The sequence below is a fragment of the Sminthopsis crassicaudata genome, chromosome 2, assembly GCF_048593235.1.
Source record: "Sminthopsis crassicaudata isolate SCR6 chromosome 2, ASM4859323v1, whole genome shotgun sequence".
NCBI classification, from domain to species: domain Eukaryota; kingdom Metazoa; phylum Chordata; class Mammalia; order Dasyuromorphia; family Dasyuridae; genus Sminthopsis; species Sminthopsis crassicaudata.
This window is the reverse complement of record NC_133618.1, coordinates 225,249,657-225,272,482: the sequence shown is the minus strand read 5'-3', so window position 1 is coordinate 225,272,482 and position 22,826 is coordinate 225,249,657. Positions and strand designations below refer to the sequence as shown.

Genomic DNA, 22,826 nt, shown 5'->3' with positions numbered 1-22,826 from the left:
TTCTAATTGGGAATTTTCCATTTCCCATTTTTCTGCCTCACCCAGCATTATTTGTGTAGGTCTCTTTTATCTGACACCTTAATACAGATAGTGGCTCTGCCCACATGTTTCCTGAAGGAGTCTTACATTTTTCCTTTTCTCCTTTTAAACTGATCAGAAGCTTATGTCCTTTCTTTTTGCTATGCCCATCGTTTGTCCCATTTTATTTTTTGGCAGCTTTCTCACTATAACATTTAGAGAGGTAGTATGGCATCATTGATAAATTCAAGAGACTTGGGTTCAAATCCTGTCTCTGATATTAGCTGCTTAATTGTGGGTGAGTCACTTGTCTTCTGAGCCTTAATTTCTTCATCTATAAAATGAAGATGGTAATATCTATTGTCCAATATCTTGGTTTTCATGAAACTCAAATGAGAAAGCATTATTATTATCATTGTTGTTGTTTTGTTATAGCAAAGTGGCTCTGCTTATTCATTATTCCTCAAATATGGCATGTATTCCAACACCTAGAATTTGTTTAGCAGCTTCCCTATCTGAAGTACCTTCTTCCCTCTCTTCTGTTTGTTTAAGCCTTTACTTTTCTTCAAAGTCCAATTAAGTCTCACTACTTTCATGGAGTCTTTCTTTACTGCTCTTATCTTTTCTTCCTCCAAATTGTAGCACTGATTAGTTAAGCGACTCATTTGTCTCTTAGCATAATATTCTAATTTTATTTATCATATTATATTCTGCTTCCTCAATTAAATTATGAGACCATGGAGGTCAGAGAATCTGTCCTTTTGTCTTTTTAGATTCTCAATACAGGACTGTGCTTCTAATTAATTGATATTCAATAAGTGTCTGAGTATTTGCTTTTGATGCTGTTTTTATATCTGTAAGATTTTCCCTTTTACCAAGCAAGTGCAATCAAATACAAATGAACTTTTTCCCCACAGAGGTTGGCAGTGTAGATAACTAGTGTTCATCTTCCTTACAGTATCAGTTTCTGAGTTCTGGCTCCTTACCCTCTCCCTGAAAAAAAAAAAAAAAAAGTTAATTCTTTTGCGATTCAAAGCAGAAAGGAGCTGGTTATTTTATCATTACATTACTGGACTGCCATTGCTTAGAAAGTTACTTAACCTTCTTAGAGAAGGAGTTTTCTATAAGCATACATATAGAAATAATAATTGAAGTGATTTCTACTTGAAAGAAGCATCTAGAGTTCTTTGTAGCTTTCTGAATGTGTATTTTTCCGGTATCAGCCAGTAAACATTTTTTAAAGTACTGATTATGTACCAGGTACAGTACTAAATGTTAAGGATATGAAGAAAGGCAAAAATATAGAAGTTGTACTCTAGTTCCTTATAGCTTAACTGGAAAGACATATAAGCACACAAATACATGCAAATAAGTTATTTGTAGAATAAATAGGAAATAACAGAGAGAAGGTACTAAAATTAAAAGGCATTGGGAAAGACTTCTAGGAGAAGATATGATTTTATCTGGGACTTTAAGGAAGCCAGGAAGTAGAGTGGAATAGGAAGAGTATTCTGTGCTTAGGGGAAATTGTTAAAAATGCTTGGAGTTGGAATATCTTGTTTGGGAGCAGCAAGGAGGCCTATGTTAGTTACTGTATTGCATGAACACTTAGACCGGAGGTTTTTCTTTAGAATTTTCAGTCTACAGAAAGTTGTTTCTGGTAGTGATTAAAGATATCAGACACTCTTGAAATTTGTTGAATGATTGGTCAACAGATCTATGTTTCAGTTTTGTACTCTCTAAAGTGCTTTTGCTCACAGTGAGAATTCATTTAAGTGTTGTTGACTGAATGACAGTTCATTCTATAAATATCACATTTGTTTCTGTTGCATCCAGCAATCTGGCTGCCAGCCACACGCAAGGCAATTTACCCATCTCTTTGAAGGATTATGAACTTGTCTAAGTGTATTCTTTAGTGTCTGGGAATCCTGTTTGTTTTAGAATCCCATCTAGTGGGATAAGGTAGCTCCTTTGTTGTTAAAAACCTTTTGTTTAATTTTTTTTTAAACACTTAATGAACACTTAAGTTTTTTGTGTACAATAAAAAAAATCTTGGTGGGGAAAAAGGAAAAATTAATGACAGACTAAACACATTTATTATATTATTTTACTTTAAGTAGTTGTTTTGTTTCAGAGTATATATTTGACTTGTGGAATAGTTAAATTTGTCTAGAAATGAACTATGTCATAATGAGATTCAAATTACCCAATTTTGTTATCAGTAGTACCTGCTTTCCTAACTTTCTCCAAATGTTTTTTTTTTTTTTTCCCTGCTATTATCATGGGACCTCCATTGCTATTTGTTGAATGTTTTCTTTTCTTTCTGAAGACTTTGGTATGTATGGATACTTATGTATGCATGGAAAATTATACATGACTTGTTTCTGTTCTTTTGAATGTAACTTCTCGGATGGGGATGTCTTTTTGTTTACTTTTGGCTTTTGTCAGCTAAAATTTAAGTAATCAAATAGTGTGCTGCTCTGTTGTTAGTTATTTTTTGCAGCTATTTTGTACTTACTGAGTTTTCAGTGAAAGTTGTTTCCAGTTAAAGAGGCTGTAACACTTTCAAGAATCATAGATATTAATCTTAGCATATCATATGGTTCAATACTTTCTTTTACAGTGAAGAAACTGAGGGTTAGAGGGGGCTCTCTCTCTCCCTGTTTCTCTGTCTCTTATTCTCCTTCTCTCCCCTTCCCCCAATCTTTTTCCTTTCCCTCTCCACTTTCCTCTCTTATCTTATCAATACTTAATTTCTCTTCATTTCCTTTTCAATTTAATTTTTGACTTTAAAAATTTCAGTTTTTGTTTTGATTTCTAAAAGTTTAACTTTTCTAGGTTTTTGAAAAAATTGTCTTCTTCATTTTTCTTCTCTTTTGTTTAATGATCATATTTAGAGATAATTTTTTCCCTAAAGGAAAAAATTCCTTTTAGGTTCATTGCAAAAGGTTTGCTATATTTTCCCATTGTTAAAATTTTCTAGAATAAAAGGAATAACAATTTAAGAATTCATTTTTCAGACTTTGCTGCCATTCTTCAGTTGCCTTTTTTCTGATCCCCTTCTGTTTCCTTCTTCCATTGGAACTTCCATTTTGAAGAAGGGTCCAGACCAATTCATTTGTGGGACTTTGCCACTCTCACATTGAGGACTGTTATCCTTTTCTCTTTCCTTCTCCCCCCCCCCCCCCATTTCTAGTGACTTTGGGGTATTGTCTTCTATCAGAATGTAGGCTCCTATCTTTCTTTTTTCTTGTATTTATCCCTGCTACATCATGACATTCTCTATTGTGGTTTCAGTATATCTTGGGTAGGATATGAAATTAAATGGGAATTTTTGATAAGCTTTGAGGAAATTGCAAGCAATATGAAAAGGCCAACAAATGACGCAGGAAAAGTTTAGAAACTCAGAAATGAATAATGTATAGTGTTATATAATAACTTAAATTTTACAGTAAATACTGTAAAAGAAGTAAAAAAAAAAATCAGACTTCTCTGATACTAAGGGAGGTTCAAAAATTTTTACTCTAATTTTCTTGATTGTGTGGGAGGAGACGGCAGGTACATTCCTAAGCCTGGTGATTAGTGCCTGTCAAAGAGTAAAAATTTAACAAATTCCTGTTAATGTCAATAGGCATTTGTTGACTTCTTTATTGTATATATAATTTGGTATTTGATCTACTAATCTACTAATTCTTTAAGGTTATATTCTTTAATCTCTTGGCCCCTTCCTACCTTTAAGGTTTCTTAGACCATACCACCCTTTATAGACTCTTAAGATAGCAGATTATAGTGCAAAGGGAGCTAAGTGGCACAAAATGGTAGAGAGAATATTGAATCTGAAGTCATGAAAACTCATCTTCTGAGTTCAAATCTGATTTCAGATACTTAGCTAGATGTGTGACTCTTGGCAAGTCACCTAGTACTAATTTTACTTAATTTCCTCATCTGTAAGATGAGCTGGAGAAGGAAATGTTAAACTTCTTCAGTATCTGCCAAGAAAACCCAACTGGGGTCATGAAAAGTTGGACATGATAGAAAATGACTGAACAATAGTATACATTTCCATTTGTTCTTCAAAAAGAACTCTAATTTTTGTCTCTGTAACCAGCTGTCTTTTGTGCTTGGAATGTTCTGCTCTTTAATTCTGTTTCTTAATTTCCCTGTTTTTTTTTTTTGTTTTTTTTGTTTTTTTTGTTTGTTTGTTTGTTTTTTCAAAATTCCACTTAAAATCCTTCCTGTTGCAGTGGGTCTTTCTTGGTTTTCTCAACTGAAACAATACTTTCCACTTTCAGTCTATTCATATATCTCATGTGTACCTAGTGATTTACCTGTTGTTTCTCCATTAGAATGTACACTATTTGAGAGGAGAGTCTATGAATTTTTTTTTTCCTTCTTTATATGCCTAATACTTAGTGTAGGGCTTGGGACATAGGCTAATAAAAACATGTTGATTTATTGATTCCATTTGAGTTAAAATTTTTCCTTTAGATTCTCCCCATTGAAGATAATTTTCATTGTATTTAACATTTCTGTGTGAATTTCTGAAAAAAATATGTATATTCCTTAGATTTTTATTTGGTATTTTTCAAAGATTTGTTATATTTAATTTTTAAAAAAAAATTCTATATAAGTTCTTAAATTCTTTCTTGTTTAACTTTCTTTTACATTTTTTCTAGATCCAAAACTGGCATTTTGACGTCCTTGCTGTCACCATTTTATTGTTTATCTTTCCTTATAATTTGAGTAGCTTTCCTTTAATTTCATAGATGTCATATCATTTAGTGCATGTATATTTGGTACTGATATTTTTCATTCTCTGTGGTACCTTTAAGTGTAATATAGTTTCTCTTCCAATTTTCTTTTAACCATGTATTCTTTTCCTTACTCTTACCTTGTCCAAATTAATTCAATTTTTAAAAACCTTAGGAAATAATTTCTTTTTTCCCCTAAACTTAATCAGTTCCTCAAAATGAGCGTTTATATTACACAACAACACAAAATCATAAACTTTATGTGAAAACCATATTTAAAAATCAAATATGAAGCCATAGCTCTTTAGTTCATACTCCTTCATTAAAAAACAAATATGTAATAAATTCTACATGCTCTTTTCACAACTGTACTGTTTGTTTATATTTACTTCTGAGCTTCCTTTTAAAAAATGATTTACTGGTCTCTTTTTCTCTCCCACCTCATTTTTCTCTCTCTATCACTTTTTGTCCCCTTTCCCTCCCTCTCTCTCTCTATCTCTTGTCTCCCATCACAGTCACTGATCTCCCTTTCTTCAGCTAAAAATCAAGAGGAAAAAAAATAAACATTTGTAAGGAAAAAGTAGGAGGATAGGGACAAAGCATTTATTAGGTATCCGTTTACCAGGAATTGTGCTAATAAGCATTTTGCAAATTTCATCTCATTTTATTCTTATGACAACCCAGTTTAAATAGGTGATCTTTTGATTTCCATTTACAGTTGAACAAAATTGAAGCAGACAAGAGATTATATGACTTAGTGTCACACTGTAAGCATCTTGAGGCCAGATTTGAACTCGGGTCATTCTAAATTCCAGACCTACTGCTTTATCCACAAGATCACAAATAGTCAAGTAAAAATTAGCCTACAAAGTGCCCTTTTCAGAAAATGTATTTATGTTTCTTTCTGCACTTTGAGTTCACTACCTTTCTGTCAGGAAATGATTAATGTATTGTGTCATAGAGCCTTTGGAGATATTGTTGATTACTGCATTAATCACTGATTGTCTTTTATAGTTGTTTGTCTTTACAATGTCCTTTTAAAAATTGTTCTGATTCTGTTTTCATACTATTTAACATTCTCTAGAATTGCCATTTACCATTTCTTATGGTGCAGTAACATTCCATTACTGTTCTCGAGCGATGAACACTGATGAGGTCTTTAGTGTTAAATGTGGTTAGTAGAGGAATTGATCTCTGGGGCCAATAGACAGAAGGCTCTGATAGAGAGCAGTTTAGCTCCATGGTCTCACCCTCTGAGGAGGTCATCCAGTCTGAAATCCAAGTAATGTCAAACCTCCGAGACCCACTCTCTGGAAGGGTCTCCAAGCAATCGTACTTTGCCTGTCAGAAATCTCAATCATGTCCCTGAAGTTAAATTTTCCTATAAGATCTACTTCAGGGCCATCCTGCGGTTGCAGCCTTCCTTTGGGACGGTCTGCCATGGCATTCTGTGTTGTGGTGTCTTTCTCTTTACCCCCCTCTCTCCTATGCCCCCAATAGTATCTTTCCTAACTCCATTATGCTTTCCAACCCCACTTCTCCTTTTAGCCAACTAGCTTTCTTAGGGTGCTAAGTCTCTTTCAGGATTGAACCTGCCAGTTAAGGGCATGCCCCAACCTCATGGGGTGCTCCCTTTCTACTGGGGAACTTGCCTTTCATGTGCTCTCCCACTCTCTTTGATATTTACTTTTCCCGGTGCCTGTTTATCTCTTCATTTTGTCTGTAACATATTCCCCTAAGTAAATAGAATGGCCATTGTGAATACTTCATATGATTGAACCCCAATTTTTGGTACCTGCCATCATTTGGTGACAACTCCCACATCATAGATCATACCAGACACTTTCCTTAAATTTTAGGCTTTCACCTCCTACCTTTCTCTTTTAATTCTCCCCTTTAGGATCAGGGAGTTTGTTTTGCTTCTGACTGTTCTCTCTCACACCTCTTCTGTTTCTATTCATTTTCCTGTTGAATTTGAGTTTGATATGTAGATATACAGCCAAGCATGTGTATATAAGGGTTTCACTTTTGTTTAGGCATTTTTCCTAAGAATGAAGCAAATCATGTTTACTTTCCCTCATTCTTTCATCTAGTTTTGTATCTTTTACTTCCAGCATGTCTAGGTTCTCTGCTTTTGTTATTTAGTGCCATCAAAATCCTTTGAATACATTAAGATTCTGAAAGTAATACTTTTTTTTCTTTTTTCTAGTAGAATATTAGTAGTGCATCATCATACAGCCCTTCCAGTTGCTCAAATCAATTTACTTTCTTAGGTTTCTCTGAACTCTTGTATTTTTATTTTTGAGTTCCTACTGAGCTCAGATCCTTTTTCCAAAAATGTTTGAGTCTTCTTTTCCAGTAAAGATCCATTTTCCCCTCAGAAGATAACTTTTTCAGAATAAGTTATTTAGTTGCATCCTGTCTTTTTGCCTTTTAAAATATTTGTATTCCAAGATCTCTTCTCATTTTGACAAGAAACTGCTAGGTCTTATGTGATCCTAACTATGGTTTCTTGATACTTGAACTTCCTTCTCTTCTTGAAGTATTTTTGAGAGAGAAAGAGAGTGTGAGTGTGAGTCTGTGTCTGTGTCTGTCTGTATCTGTGCTCTGATTATGCCATTCCTGGGATTTTCCTTTAGGAAGTTTTTATTGAACATCAATTTCCTCTTAACTTTGCTCTTTGGTTTTAGTACATCTGGTGAATTTTCATTTGTGATTCTTTGAAATACAGTGTGAACAAACTTCATATATAAAGTTTACAAATTTCTTTAAAAATAATGATTTTCAGGAAGTCTTAATTGGTCTAAAATTATTTCTCCTTGACTTGTTTTCTAGGTCAGTTATTTTTGGTGCTGTATATCTTAAATTGCCTCAATTTCTTCAGTCTTTTGGTTAAATTCTGAATGTAAATAGCAATTATTTTTGATTATGTTGAGGACAAAGATAGAGCTATACAAAAGGCAGGAAGGCCAGAGACTTCTCTAGACCAGAACATGAGCTCTTTTTTCCATATTGTAACCATTTCTGCTGGGGATGTAGAAGGGTTACTAGAGCCAGAGTTCTGTGCTTATCAGGGTTTCAGTAGAAAAAGGTTTAGAGATGGAATTTTACGGTTTACAGTTCACAGTTTGGAGGTAAGAGTGGAAACTTTTAAAATTGATGGCAGTACCCTGGTTTTTCCTCAGCTAATTAAATGGAGTGCACTTGGCACATTTATTTCTATACCTAATTTGAGAAATGTCCCTGAATTTCTGGGGAAATTTAGCATTATCATTTCAGGTGCCTCCTCCAGTGGCTTACACTAATGAATCATAACAAAGGCCATCTGGCAAAATTGTAGGTGGACTCTCAAATTTCAAATTATAAAAAAAAAAATAAAGCTCAGTTTGTTCACTTGCAGAATACTTGCAGTGTTTTCTGTACATTGGTAGATACAAATAACTCTTATTTGAACTGATTTTTTTAGTATTCAGTGAAGCATAAAAAAATGAATCAAGTACTTGCTAAAGGTACTTTCCATTATCATGTCGAAGTCAGAAGCCAAATGGAAGACAACAGGTAATCCGATATAGGTAAAATATGTATAATTCTTGTAAACATATTTCCATATTTGTCATGTTGTGCAAGAAAAATCAGACAAAAGGGGGAAAAAAAAATGAGAAAACAAAACAAAACAAAAAGACCAAAAAGTGAAAATACTGAAAATACTGTGCTTCGATCCAGATTCAGTCTCCATAATTCTCTCACTGAATGCAGATGGCATTTTCCATACCAGATTTATTAGAATTGTCTTTAGTCACTGCATTGCTAAGAAGAACCAAGTTCATCAGAGTTGATTATCACATAATCTTGTTGTAATATGTATAGTACTCTCTTATTTCTGCTTACTTCACTCTGTATCAGTTCATGTAAGTCTTTCTAGGCTTTTCTGAATCAGCTTGCTCATCATTTTTTTTTTTAATAGATACATAGAACAATAATATTTCATCACAATCCTGTACCATAACTTATTCAGCCATTCCCCAGTTGATGGGCATTCACTCAATTTCCAGTTCTAAGCCACTACACAAAGGACTGCTACAAACATTTTTGTGCCTGCGAGTCCTTTTTCCTCTTTTCTGATCAGAAAGAGTATTCTTTATAGATATTTTTTTCCTAGATAATCCTATTTGTGAACTACTCCAGGTGCTTTTGTTTTTTCATAAACATTGTGGTAGTTTCATCAATCCATAGAAAATTGTAGAACCTCCTAAAGGAAGATTTCTCTCACAAGAATTAGGCTTAACTCTGCGCATGAAAAATCGCTATTGTCCAGACTAGGATGAGTAGTTGAATTGGGAACTTGTAGAATTTTTCTACTAATATATATCTTGGAAGATTCTGCAGATGGACACTTAACTGGATGTATAATTGAATAGGATACAATTGCATTTGGGATATTGTAATGCCTTTAAGGAATCTTAATTCTTCTTAAAGTTGAAATAGCTTTTCGTAACATCATCATTTTTTGAGTAATGGTATATGACTCAAAAGCATGGAATTCTTTGAGGAACCAAGGCTGTGAATCTTCTAGAAGACATTAGACAGATAGATAAAAAGATGGTGGCTATAAATAATAATAGCTAGTATCATACAGCTACCATGATTTGTATTTAAACTGAAGATAACATTCAGATTACTTGACTGGTAATTACGTTAATGTTAATTATGGGCTCAGTTGTGAGAGAATAGAGAAAGAGTGTATCATGCAGTGGTACTCTTACAATGTTAAGAAACCTAGAAGCAATCTGCCATTATATTGGAGAGGATTTATAGGAGCACAGGATAAAAAATCCAAGTTTAGGCTATAATCTATGATATTGAAGGGGGTACCCACATCTGTGAGATAATAGATCTATTAGAGTTTTGAATTTTCTACCTTACAGAACTACCACAAGGATCAAATGAGGTAATGTATGTAAAATACTTGATAATTATAATGTGCTCATAGAAATGTGAGCAATTATTTCTAGGCTTCTACATAATTTACTTCAATTTTTCAACATTATATTGTGAAATTCCTTTTCAAAATTATACTTATTTCATATCTGCTTCTAAAAAACACAAGCAAAAACAAAAAGGTTGAGAAAGTTCAGTCTCTTTATGTGGTGTCAGGTACATTGTAGTCATTAAAAATGAATTTTAATAAATTGAACTAATGAAGCTGTTTTTGCATATGCTTATGAAAATTATCATGATGGGAAATTTCTGCTTGAGAATATTTATTGATCAATAAAATGATGGTAATTCATAGCACTTAACTTTAAAATGTGCTCAGTTTAAGTACTCAAAGCAGTACCTAGAAAATATCAGGTTAAAGGTTTAGTTTAAACTTGTTATATAGTATCTGAAGCTTCATTATACAGCATTCTTCAATTAAGCAGTGAACTACATATTAAGGTTTTAGCAATATAATTGGTTCCCCTGATATTTATAAATAAGAATCATGTGGCTTAATTTTCTGGAAATTGTTTTATGTTGAGTGATTGAAGCAAATGAAGATATTTAAACCAGAGAAGAAAATAATAAGAGGAGGTATGATCCTTGTTTTCATATATTTAAATAAATGTGAGGAAAGAACTTGGACAAAAAGAAATTATAGGGAGACAGAAAAAATATTTTTAATAACTAAAGCAATCCAACAAAAGTGGACCAGTTCCCAGCAAAAAGTACCGATTGTGTTCTTTGATACATTAGGGTTAGGATAATTGGACTCGATTAGGGATCTTAACCTGGACTCTATGAACCTAAAAAACTTTTTTATTTTTTATAATTGTCCAATGTAATTAGTTAACTTCATAATCCTTTACATTTTCCTTTATATCTTTAAAAAAGTTATTCTGTGAAGAATACTGATTTCACTGGACTGCCAAAAGGGACCATAAAGGAGAAGAAAAAAAAAAGTTTTAATACTGATCAAGTGATCTTTGAATACTTTTAACTTGTAAAAGTCTAGATTTTTCTCTCCTTTCCCCAAGTTTTTTTCTTATAATAGTGATTTTTATTCCTGAATCAAAAGCTGTGTGCCTTGTAATAATCCAAGGAAGAGAACAATGCCTAGGAGGTATGAAGAGGTGCTTAATAGCTGCCGATTGATTTATCATGTTTTTCCCCCCAGTATTTTTTGTTTCATTAATTTTATAATTATAACATTTTTTGACAGTACATATGCATAGGTAATTTTTTACAACATTATCCCTTGTACTCCCTTCTGTTCCGAATTTTTCCCCTCCATCCCTCCACCCCCTCTCTTAGATGGCAGGCATTCCCATACATATTAAAGATGTTATAGTATATCCTAGGTACAATATATATGTGCAGAACCGAATTTTGTTGTTGTTGTTGTTGTTGTTGCAAAGGAAGAATTGGATTCAGAAGGTAAAAATAACCTGGGGAGAAAAACAAAAAATGCTAACAGTTTACACTCATTTCCAAGTTTTCCTTCTCTGGGTGTAGCTGATTCTGTCCATCATTGATCAATTGGAATTGGATTAGCTCTTCTCTATGTTGAAGATCTCCACTTCCATCAGAATACATCCTCATACAGTATCATTGTTGAAGTGTATAATGATCTCCTAGTTCTGCTCATTTCACTCAGCATCAGTTGATGTAAGTCTCTCCAAGCCTCTCTGTATTCATTCTGCTAGTCGTTTCTTACAGAACAATAATATTCCATAACATTCATATACCATAATTTACTCAACCATTCTCTAATTGATGGCTATCCATTCATTTTCCAGTTTCCAGCCACTACAAAAAGGGCTACCACAAACATTTTGGCACATACAGATCCCTTTCTCTTCTTTAGTATTTCTTTAGGGATATAAGTAGCACTGTATGTAGTAGCACTGCTGGATCAAAGGGTATGCATAGTTTGATAACTTTTTGGATATAATTCCAGATTGCTCTCCAGAATGGCTGGATTCTTTCACAATTCCACTAACAGTGTATCATTGTCCCAGTTTTCCCACAGCCCCTCTAACATTCATCATTATTTTGCCCTGTCATCTTAGCCAATCTGACAGGTGTGTAGTGGTATCTCAGAGTTGTCTTAATTTGCATTTCTCTGATCAGTAGTGATTTGGAATACTCTTTCATATGAGTGGAAATCGTTTCAATTTCATCACCTGAAAATTGTCTGTTCATATCTTTTGACCATTTATCAATTGGAGAATGGCTTGATTTCTTATAAATTAGAGTCAGTTCTCTATATATTTTGGAAATGAGGCCTTTACCAGAATCTTTAACTGTAAAAATATTTTCCTAGTTTGTTACTTCCCTTCTAATCTTGTTTGCATTAGTTTTGTTTGTACAAAGGCTTTTTAATTTGATGTAATCAAAATTTTCTATTTTGTGATCAATAATGATCTCTAGTTCTCCTTTGGTCACAAATTCCTTCCTCCTCCACAAGTCTGAGAGGTAAACTATCCTCTGTTCCTCTAATTTATTTATGATCTCGTTCTTTATGCCTAAATCATGGACCCGTTTTGATCTTATCTTAGTATGTGGTATAAAGTGTGGGTCTAAGCCTAGTTTCTGCCATACTAATTTCCAGTTTTCCCAGAAGTTTTCGTCAAATAACGAATTCTTATCCCAAATGTTGGTATCTTTGGGTTTGTCAGACACTAGATTGCTATATTCACTATCTTGTCCTGTGAACCTAACCTATTCCACTGATCAACTAGTTTATTTCTTAGCCAAATGGTTTTGTTGACTGCTGCTTTATAATATAGTTTTAGATCAGGTACAGCTAGGCTACCTTCATTTGATTTTTTTCATTAATTCCCTTGAAATTTTCAACCTTTTCTTCTTCCATATCAATTTTTTTGTTATTTTTTCTAGGTCATTAAAATAGTTTCTTGGGAGTCTGATTGGTGTAGCACTAAATAAATAGATTGATTTAGGGAGTATTATTATCTTTATTATATTTTCTCGGCCTATCCAAGAGTACTTAATGTTTTTCCAATTATTTAAATCTGACTTTATTTTTGTGGCAAGTGTTTTGTAATTTTGCTCATATAATTCCTGACTTTCCTTAGGTAGATAGATTCCCAAATATTTTATACTATCGATAGTTATTTTGAATGGAATTTCTCTTTGTATCTCTTGCTGTTGGATTTTGTTGGTGATGTATAAAAATGCTGAGGATATGTGGATTTATTTTGTATCCTGCAACTTTGCTAAAGTTGTGAATTATTTCTAATAGCTTTTTAGTAGCATCTCTGGGGTTCTCTAAGTATACCATCATATCATCTGCAAAGAGTGATAGTTTGGTTTCATTACTTACTCTTAATTCCTTTACTCTCTTTCTTGACTCTTATTGCCGAGGCTAACATTTCTAATACAATATTGAATAGTAATGGTGGTAGTGGACAACCTTGTTTCACTCCTGATCTTACTGGGAAAGGTTCTAGTTTATCCCCATTACACATTATGCTTACTGATGGTTTTAAATATATGCTTCTGACTATTTTAAGGAATAGTCCATTTATTCCTATACTCTCAAGTGTTTTTAGTAGGAGTGGATGTTGTATTTTATCAAATGCTTTTTCTGAATCTATTGAGATGATCATATGGTTTTTATTAATTTGATTATTAATATGGTCAGTTATACTAATAGTTTTCCTAATATTAAATGAGCTCTGCATTCCTGGTACAAATCCTACTTGATCTTGATGTATTATCCTGGGGATGATTTTCTGTAATTTTTTTGCTAATAACTTATTTAAGATTTTAGCATCAATATTCATTAAAGAGATTGGTCTATAGTTTTCTTTCCAGTTTTCATCCTACCTGATTTAGGTATCAGTACCATGTCTGTGTCATAAAAAGGAATTTGGTAGGACTGCTTCATTTCCTATTTTTTCAAATAGTTTATATAACATTGGGGCTAATTGTTTTAAAACGTTTGGTAGAATTCACATGTAAATCCATCTGGTCCTGGAGATTTTTTCTTAGGGAGTTTATTAATAGCTTGTTCTATTTCTTTTCCTAAAATGGGACTATTTAAGCAATTTACTTCCTCCTCTGTTAATCTGGGAAGCCTATATTTTTGGAGGTAGTCATCCATTTCACTTAGGTTATCAAATTTATTGGCATAAAGTTGGGCAAAGTAACTTCTTATTATTGCTCGAATTTCCTCTTCGTTGGTGGAAAGTTCCCTTTCCATTTTTAAGACTAACAATTTGATTTTTCTCTTTCCTTTTTCTGATCAGATTTACCAAAGGTTTATCTATTTTATTGGTTTTTCCATAAAACCAACTCTTAGTTTTATATATTAATTCAATAGTTTTTTACTTTCAATATTATTAATTTCTCCTTTTAATTTTAGAATTTCAAGTTTATTATTTCATTGGGGGTTTTTAATTTGGTCTTTTTCTAGCTTTTTAAGTTGCAAGCCCAATTCATTTATCTTTTCTTTCTCTATTTTATTCAAGTAAGCCCCTAAAGATATAAAATTTCCCCTTATTACTGCTTTAGCTGCATCCCACAAATTTTGGTATGATGTCTCATCATTGTTATTATCTTGAGTGAAATTATTAATTGTGCCTATAATTTGCTGTTTCACCCAATAATTTTTTTTTAAGATTGTTTTTATTTACCAGATATTTGCATGGGTACTTTTACAACATTGACAATTGCCAAACCATTTGTTCCAATTTTTCCCCTCCTCCCCCCCCCCTCCAGATGGCAGGTCGGCAAATACATGTTAAATATATTAAAGTATAAATTAAATACAATATATGTATACATGACCAAACAGTTGTTTTGCTAAACAAAAAGAATCAGACTTTGAAAGAGCATACATTTAGCCTGTGAAGGAAATCCAAAATGCAGGTGGACAAAATTAGAGGGATTGGAAATTCTATGTAGTGGTTCATAGTCCATCTCTCAGAGTTCTTTCGCTGGGTATAGCTGGTTCAGTTTATTACTGCTCTATTGGAACTAATTTGGATCATGTCATTGTTGGAGAGGGCCATGTCCATCAGAATTGATCATCATATAGTATTGTTGTTGAAGTATATAATGATCTCCTGGTCCTGCTCATTTCACTCAGTATCAGTTCATGTACGTCTCTCTAGGCCTTTCTGAAATCATCCTGTTGGTCATTTCTTACAGAACAATAATTGTTAGGTTCTTACTAAGTGCTAATGAGATAATGAGATATTAGGTTCTTACTAAGTGCTAAGTCGGTACTTGACAATTCTCTAGTTCCGGCCTTTCCTGGGGAAGAGCTTGCATGCTTAGGAGGAGCAAGTTCATTGGTTGAAGTAATTCTTTCCAGAAGCCCTTGCATTATCGCATGCCCATTCTCTGGGAGGATAAAGAGGGCAGCTCTGAAGGAAAAAGGGAGTTGTTTCTGAACCAGACTTGAGGCTGCTCTCTGCAGGAAGGGAAGTCAGCTCTCTACAGGAAGAAGAATCTGTCCTAGAGATTTGAGTTGACACAGCAGATCTCCTCCCAAAGAGTGATCGGCAGCTTCTGGAGACAACAGCACGTTACAAATAATATTCCATAATATTCATATACCACAGTTTATTTAGCCAATCTCCAATTGATGGGTATCCACATAGTTTCCAGTTTCTGGCCACCACAAAGAGGGCTGCCACAAACATTCTTGCACATACAGGTCCCTTTCCCTTCTTTGAGATCTCTTTGGGATACAAACCCAGTAGCAACGCTGCTGGATCAAAGGGTATGCACAGTTTGATAACTTTTTGAGCATAGTTCCAAATTGCTCTCCAGAATGCCTGGATGTATTTGCAGTTCCACCAATAATGTATCAGTGTCCCTGTTTTCCCACATCCCCTCCAACATTCTGCATTATCTTTCCCTGTCATTCTAGCCAATCTGACAGGTGTGTAGTGGTATTTCAGAGTTGTCTTAATTTGTATTTCTCTGATTATTAATGATTTGGAGCATCTTTTCATATGACTAGAAATAGTTTCAATTTCTTTATCCGAGAATTGTCTGTTCATATCCTTTGACCCCAGTCATTCTTTAAGATGAGAATATTTAGTTTCCAATTACTTTTTGGTCTATTTACCCCTAACTTCTTGTTGAATGTAGTTTTTATTGCATTGTGATCTGAAAAGAAAACATTTACTATTTCTGCCTTCCTGCATTTAATTTTGAGATCTTTATGTCCTAATATATGGTCAATTTTTGTATAGATTCCATGAACTGCTGAGAAGAAAATATACTCCTTTCTATCACCATTCAGTTTTCTCCAAAGCACTATCATACCTAACTTTTCTAATATTTTATTTATCTCTTTAATTTCTTTCTTATTTGTTTTTTGGTTTGATTTATCTAATTCTGAGAGTGCAAGATTGAGATCTCCGATTATCATAGTTTTGTTGTCTATTTCTTCTTGAAACTCTCTTAACTTCTCCTTTAGGATGTTAGATGCTATACCACTTGATGCATATATGTTTAATATTGATGTTGCTTCATAGTCTATGCCACCCTTTATCAAGATATTGTTTCCTTCCTTATCTCTTTTAATTAGGTCAATTTTTGCTTTTGCTTGATCTGAGATAAGGATGGCTAACTCCTGCTTTTTTGACTTCACCTGAAGCATAATAGATTCTGCTCCAGCCTTTTACCTTTACTCTGTATGTATCTCCCTGCTTTAAATGTGTTTCCTATAAACAACATATTATAGGATTCTGACTTTTGATCCAGTCTGCTATCCGCCTCCGTTTAATGGGAGAGTCCATCCCATTCATATTTACAGTTAAAGTTACTAATTCTGTATTTCCTGCCATCTTATTATCCCCAGATTATGCTTTTCTTTGTCTTGCTCCCCTTCCCCCCCTTTCCCAGTATTAAACTTATGGGCACCACTTGCATCAAGCTGCTCTCCCTCTATAGAATCCCTCCCCCGCTTTGAATCCTTTCACCTTTTTTTGTACCCTTCCCTTATTACTCTTTTCCTTTTCCCTTTTTCTCTCTCACTTTTTAATGAGGTGAGAGAGAATTCTCTGTAAAACAACTATGTCAATTATTTTCTCTTTGAACCAACTCTGATGAGAGTAAGATTTACACAATGTTTCTCCCCCTCTTTAAATTCCCTCAGATATGATAGGTTTTCTTTGCCTCTTTGTAGGATGTAGTTTCTCTCTTTTTATCTCCCCTTTTCCCTTTTTCTGACACTATCCCCTTTCCATTTCTACTTCCCTTTTTATGTTATATCAGTAAAATCAAATTATACATGTGGACTTTATGTATATCCACAACAGAAATACAGTTCTGAAGAGTTCCTTTTACCTTTTTCTGCTTCTCTTGAGTCCTATGGTTGGAGATCAAATTTTTGTTTAGATCTGGTTCTTTTCTTAGAAACAAATGAAATTCATCTGTAGTCATTAAATGTCCATCTTCTAACATGGAAGAAAATGCTCAGCTTAGCTGGATAGTTTATTCTTGGTTGCATTCCAAGTTCTTTTGCCTTTCAGAATATCAGATTCCAGTCCTTTCAATCCTTTAATGTGGATGCAGCCAGATCTTGAGTGATCCTTATTGTGGCACCTCGGTATTCGAATTCTTTTTTCCTGGTTGCTTGTAATATTTTTTCCTTAGTCTGATAGTTCTGAAATTTGGCCACAATATTCATTGGAGGTTTTTGTTTTTTTTTTTTTTTTAGGGTCTTTTTCAGAATGTGTTCAATGAATTCTTTCAATGCCTATTTTTCTTTCTGATTATGTTACCTCTGGGCGGTAATCTTTGATGATTTCCTGTAAAATAGTACCTAGGCTCTTTTTTTCATCATAATTTTCTGTAAGTCCAATAATCCTCAGAGTCTCCCTCCTAGATCTATTTTCTAGGTCTGTTGTTTTTCCAAGTAGATATGTAATAATTTCTTTCTATTTTTTCATTTGTGTAATTTTGCTTGACTGATTCTTGGTGTCTCAAGGAATCATTTATTTCTATTTGTTCAGTTATGATTTTTAATGAGTTATTTTCTTCATTACATTTTTTTAAACTTCTTTTTGTATATGTCCAATTGAGTTTTTAAAAATTAGTTGTTTTGCTCTATAAATTTTTTTTTTAGTGTGTTCTTTTCTTTTTCTAATTCACAAATCCCTACTTTCCTGGGAGTTCTTTACCTTTTCCAATTCACAAATTCTGTTTCCCTGCACTTCTTGGGAGTTTTTTACCTTTTCTAATTCACTTTTCAGAAAATTGTTACTCTCTTGCATAGCTTCTCTTTCCTTTCCCCATTTTTTCCCCCTTGCTCTCTTTTAAGATTTTTAATAGTCTCTTCTAGGAAAGCCTTTTGTGTTGGGGACCAACACTTGTCTGGAGACTGTCTGCTATTAGACTCCTCGGGTTGAAAACCTGCTCTTTTTCTGTGTAGAAGCTATCCATAGTCCTTTTAATTTTTTTACTAATTTTTTTTTTTAAAGCCAGTAGTGTCTGCCTTCAGGGCCAGGAGGTTACCAGCTTCCTCTGCAGAATAGGGATAGGTATATGGATGCCTGCCGACCAGCTACAAAGAGTGTCCAGGTACAGCAGTGCTCTGGGAAAATAGTTCCCCAAGGGAAATGACTCAAGCCTGCATAGCCCAGCTGCTGGGGAGGGGGTGTCTTGCTAAGAACCCCACTCTGTGGATTAACGACTGTCCTGAGGCAAGAGGCTGTGCAGTGAAAGTGTCACTATCCCAACCCAAAGCCTACTGTGGGGCTGTGGGTATAAGCAGCTGACCAGTGAATAGCCCTGCTCAGACTGGAAGTGTCTATGCCCCGGAAGAGTGGGGAAGTTCTGTTGCCTCAGGCTGAGTCCCGCACTACTCAGACTAGAGGCTGCCCGGTCCACATCCCCCCTGCCTGTAGATTTGCAGCTGGCCGTGCTTCAGCATACACCTGCAGAGTTCCGCTGGTCTATGCTGAGTCACTTTTGGTTTGGGGAGGAGGTATCGCCAGTTCCTGTTAGATTCTGGTGTTTTTAGAGTACCCTGTACTTCTGGCTCTAATCTCTCTGCTGGTCCACTGCTTTACAATCAAGCAAAAGCAGTCAGCTTATGGCAGAGTCGTGTCCACTACTCTTCTAGCCACAGAGTCTATCCCCATCCCTAGTCCACTCTGGACACCAGTCTTTCCTATCTCCCTGCCTGCTGCTGGTCTGTTCCCACCCCTCAGGACAAACCTGCTCTGGCTGCCATCCTCCAGATTATCTTCGGCTCATAAGCAGTTGAACCTTTTATCTTCATGAATTTCACCATTCAAGTGCTATTTTTGAGGCTGAATTCGAAGATTAGTAGTCAGGACATGAGAGGAGCTTAAAGAGTCTCATGTGCCTTCTCCACCTTCTTCGTGTCTGATTCTTTATCACTGTATTTGGAGATTTTCCTGGCAGAGTTATTGGAGTGGTTTGCCATTTCCTTCTCTGATCATTTTATATTTAAGGAAACTGAAGCAAGCAGGGTAAAATGACTTGCCCCGAATCACATAGTTAGTAAAATGTCTGTGGTCAGATTGGAACTCAGGAAGCTGAATCTTTCTGATTCTAGGCTAGGTACTCTTATCTCTTGAGCCACCTAATGCTCCTCATCTTGTTCTAATATTTTGCAAATTCTGTCATATTTTTTTATAACATACACATGAAGCTTCTTCAGACATACATTCATAGTAGATATAGTAAAGATAGTTTAATAACAATACTATCCACTAGCTTATTATATATTATATTTTATATTATTTTTTTTTTTTTTTTTATTTTTAATTATTTTTTGGCAATGCTATCCACTAGCTAGAGTACTTTTTTTTCTTATATTTAGATATCAAATGGACCATTCCCTTTACTCTGTTATCTTTGCTGTCCATTCTTTTGATAAATTTTTAGAGTAACATCTGGAAAAATTTGTATTCACATTTCTCCAGGTGAACTTAAGGAAACATGTCATTGCATTATTTTAATTCCACTTAGCATTCTCATTTTCACTCTATCCTCTCTCCCACCTCTCAAGATGTATTTCTACTTTAGTTTTTGTTCTTTTAGAAAAAGTTAATTATCTTTTGTTCCTGTGTCACCTTCATTTCCCAGCATATTCTTCCCTCTAGTATAAAGAACAATACTTCATGATATAAAAATCTTTTAAAAAGTTCATCAGAACTAACCAGTGTGTCATCCCAACTCTGAATGGAAGTATGTTCACTAATCTATATCCATTGACTGTTTACTCACCACTCTGATCCAACTTCTGCAAAGAAGAGAGGAAGGTGAATTCTTTTCTGTCTTCTTTCTGTCCAAGTATACTTATCGTTATTTATCATTTCTTTAGCATAATAATCTGTTCTGTTTCTGGCTTCTTGATCACCATGGTATCTGTGAAGAAATCTGTGATGAAGGGTGGCAAAAAAAAGGAAGTAAGTCCTCAAATTTACCCTGGATTTTATCCATCCTGTGGAATATGAGATTATGGATGCTGCTAATTTTGAGCAGTTTTTACAAGAAGGAATCAAAGTGAATGTAAAGACTGATGACCTCAGTGGCAGAGTTCTAACCATTGAGAGAAGCAAGAAAAGATAACCTTGATGTCAGAGGTGCCATTTTCTAAAAGGTATTTGAAATACCTCATAAAGAAATACTTAAAGAAGAATAGTTTTTGGGATTGGCTCCCAGTAATGGTCAATAGCAAGGAGAGTTATGAATTATGGTATTTCCAGTTCAACCAGGATACGAAGAGGAAAAGATGATTAAAGCCTCTTGGATCTGGAACCCTTTTGTATATGATCTTGAATAAAAATTGAACCAAAAAAAAATAATTCTGTTATGTTAACATGTTGCAATTTTTTTTCGTATTTCCAAGTTGATAAGCATTTACTTCATTTTTAGTTTTTTTGGTATTACAAAACAATGTTAATTTAAATATTTTAGGGATTTTTCTTTTTATCATTGGCTTCTTTGAAATCCCTTTCTAACTTTCTAAGCATAATTCCAAACTGCTTTTCAGAATGATTGAACCAGTTCACTGCTCCTTATTATGTATAGTGTCTGAACTAGCTCTCTGGAGGATCATGGGACCAGCCTTGATCTTAGCTGAGGAGTACAGGAGACAGGAGGCAGGAGAGCCACCAGGAAGATGGTCAAAATAGAATGTCTCTATTTCCCATCCTCTCAGCGCTTAAATACCTCAGTATGATTACATCATTACAGCACACTAAATAATATGTGAACTAGAGAACCATCATCTCATTAATCACACTGAATTAACACCCTGCTGTAAATATCTTTGCTTCAGCTATACTTTTCTCTGTTCCCCAATATTTGCGGTCCTCTACATTAGTGTATGTCTTTTAACAACCCCTGCAAAAATGATTATAGCACAACTTTATATTCTTTCTATTTTATACTTACATCCATATTCTTTTGTAATAATTATCAAAATAATATTTCTGATTTAGTAACTAAAACAGCTTTTGCGTAAGACGTTTCCAATAAGTATTTTACTTCCTTGCTTTTCTTTTTAGCATAAAAATAATGCCTAATTTTATTTAAGGCCTGAATTGAGAAGTGTCAAAGCTAGGTGTTTTTGAAATTTATTCAGTGAACATTTGATGAGCAACGACTTTGGTCCTGCTATTGTATTAGGTCCTGGAGATTGGAGGCAAAATGGTGAGAACTTTAAGGAAATTTTGTCAGTCAGTAAACTTGCATTTATTAAATTTCTTCTATATGTTAGGTATTGTGCTAAGTGCCGGTAATACAAAAAATAGTAAAAAATATTCCCTGCTTTCAAGGAACTCACATTCTGTTTATGGGGACAACATATAAATAGTATCTAGGATAAATTGGGGGTAGTGTCAGAGGGAAAGCACTAAGATGAAGAATAGGAGAAGTGGTACTTCACCTGAGACTTGAAGAAAGCTGGGAGAGCTAAGAGATAGAAATGAGGATGGAGGACATTCCGGGCATGGAAGATCAGTGAAAATGCTCTAAGGTCTGAGATAAGTTAAAATCAGCAAAGAAGCTAGTAACTTTGGATCACAGAGTATATAGATGGGAGTAAGATCTAAGAAGAATGGAAAATGGAAAAGCAAGGCCAGGTTATGAAGTAACTTAAAAGCATTTTGTTTGCAAAAGGAATTGTTTGAATTGATTGAATAATCTGGGTACAAGGCAATGAGGACCTGCATCATGTGGCAATGTCAGAGAAGGGAACAGTTTATATATAATGGGAAGAAAAGGGAAGGAAACAAACATAAATATAGAGCCTATTATGTTTTAGGCATTATGCTAATTGCTTTTTACAAGTATTATCTCATTTGATTTTCACAACAACTTTGTGAGGTGGTGCTTAAATATGAGATGTTACAAACATAAAATACAGGACATGACAACTGATTGAATAGTGTGGGACAATGAGAAAAAGTGAGGAATTGGAGTATAAGACGTCTTGAGAGTTTTAGAGACATACAAATCTAGCTGTTCTTTTCATTGAAATTTAGACTTAAATTACTTTCTCAAGTCACAATATTACACAGCTGGCTTCCATAACTTTCTAATTTACAATAAATTAGTAAATTTGATAATAAAAAATATAGAGTAAATCAACTTTTCTGCCTCATCTCAGCAGTCCATTATGGTAAGAGGTAGAGCTTTAAAAGGCAATTTTATGAAAAAAGTTATCTAATAATAGAGAAACCACTTTCAGTGAAGACAGGGAAAGAATGCTGGTGGAAAAGATATAGAATCTAATGAGTGAAGCTATTTAAAACTGAGGTATAATATCACTTGTACTATGATCTTTCTAATGGGAAAAATGCCAAAAACTACATTGGTACTTTTTTGTTTTGGGTTAGTATCACATGATACTTGAGGTGCTACAGTTTATATCTCTAGTAGCCCATAGTAGCTTGTAGTTAGCCTGTTGTAAGGCTACAGAAAGATAGGGTGTCACTTCATTATGTAACATGGTATTAGTGGATTAGAACCTGGGTTTGGAATTTTGAATTCAAACTCCAGGACTACTGTGCCTGTGTGGTATTGTGCAAGTCACTTTATGGGCTTACTGTG

At 34.3% G+C, this 22,826-nt stretch overlaps 1 protein-coding gene and 1 pseudogene across 3 annotated transcripts in view; both read left to right on the top strand.

Moving 5' to 3' along the window:
• Window positions 1-22,826, top strand: part of BABAM2 (BRISC and BRCA1 A complex member 2) — a 514,351-nt gene that overhangs the window by 76,350 nt on the left and 415,175 nt on the right. The window lies entirely within an intron of this gene.
• On the top strand, window positions 19,821-20,549 carry LOC141553365 (large ribosomal subunit protein eL22 pseudogene; annotated as a pseudogene).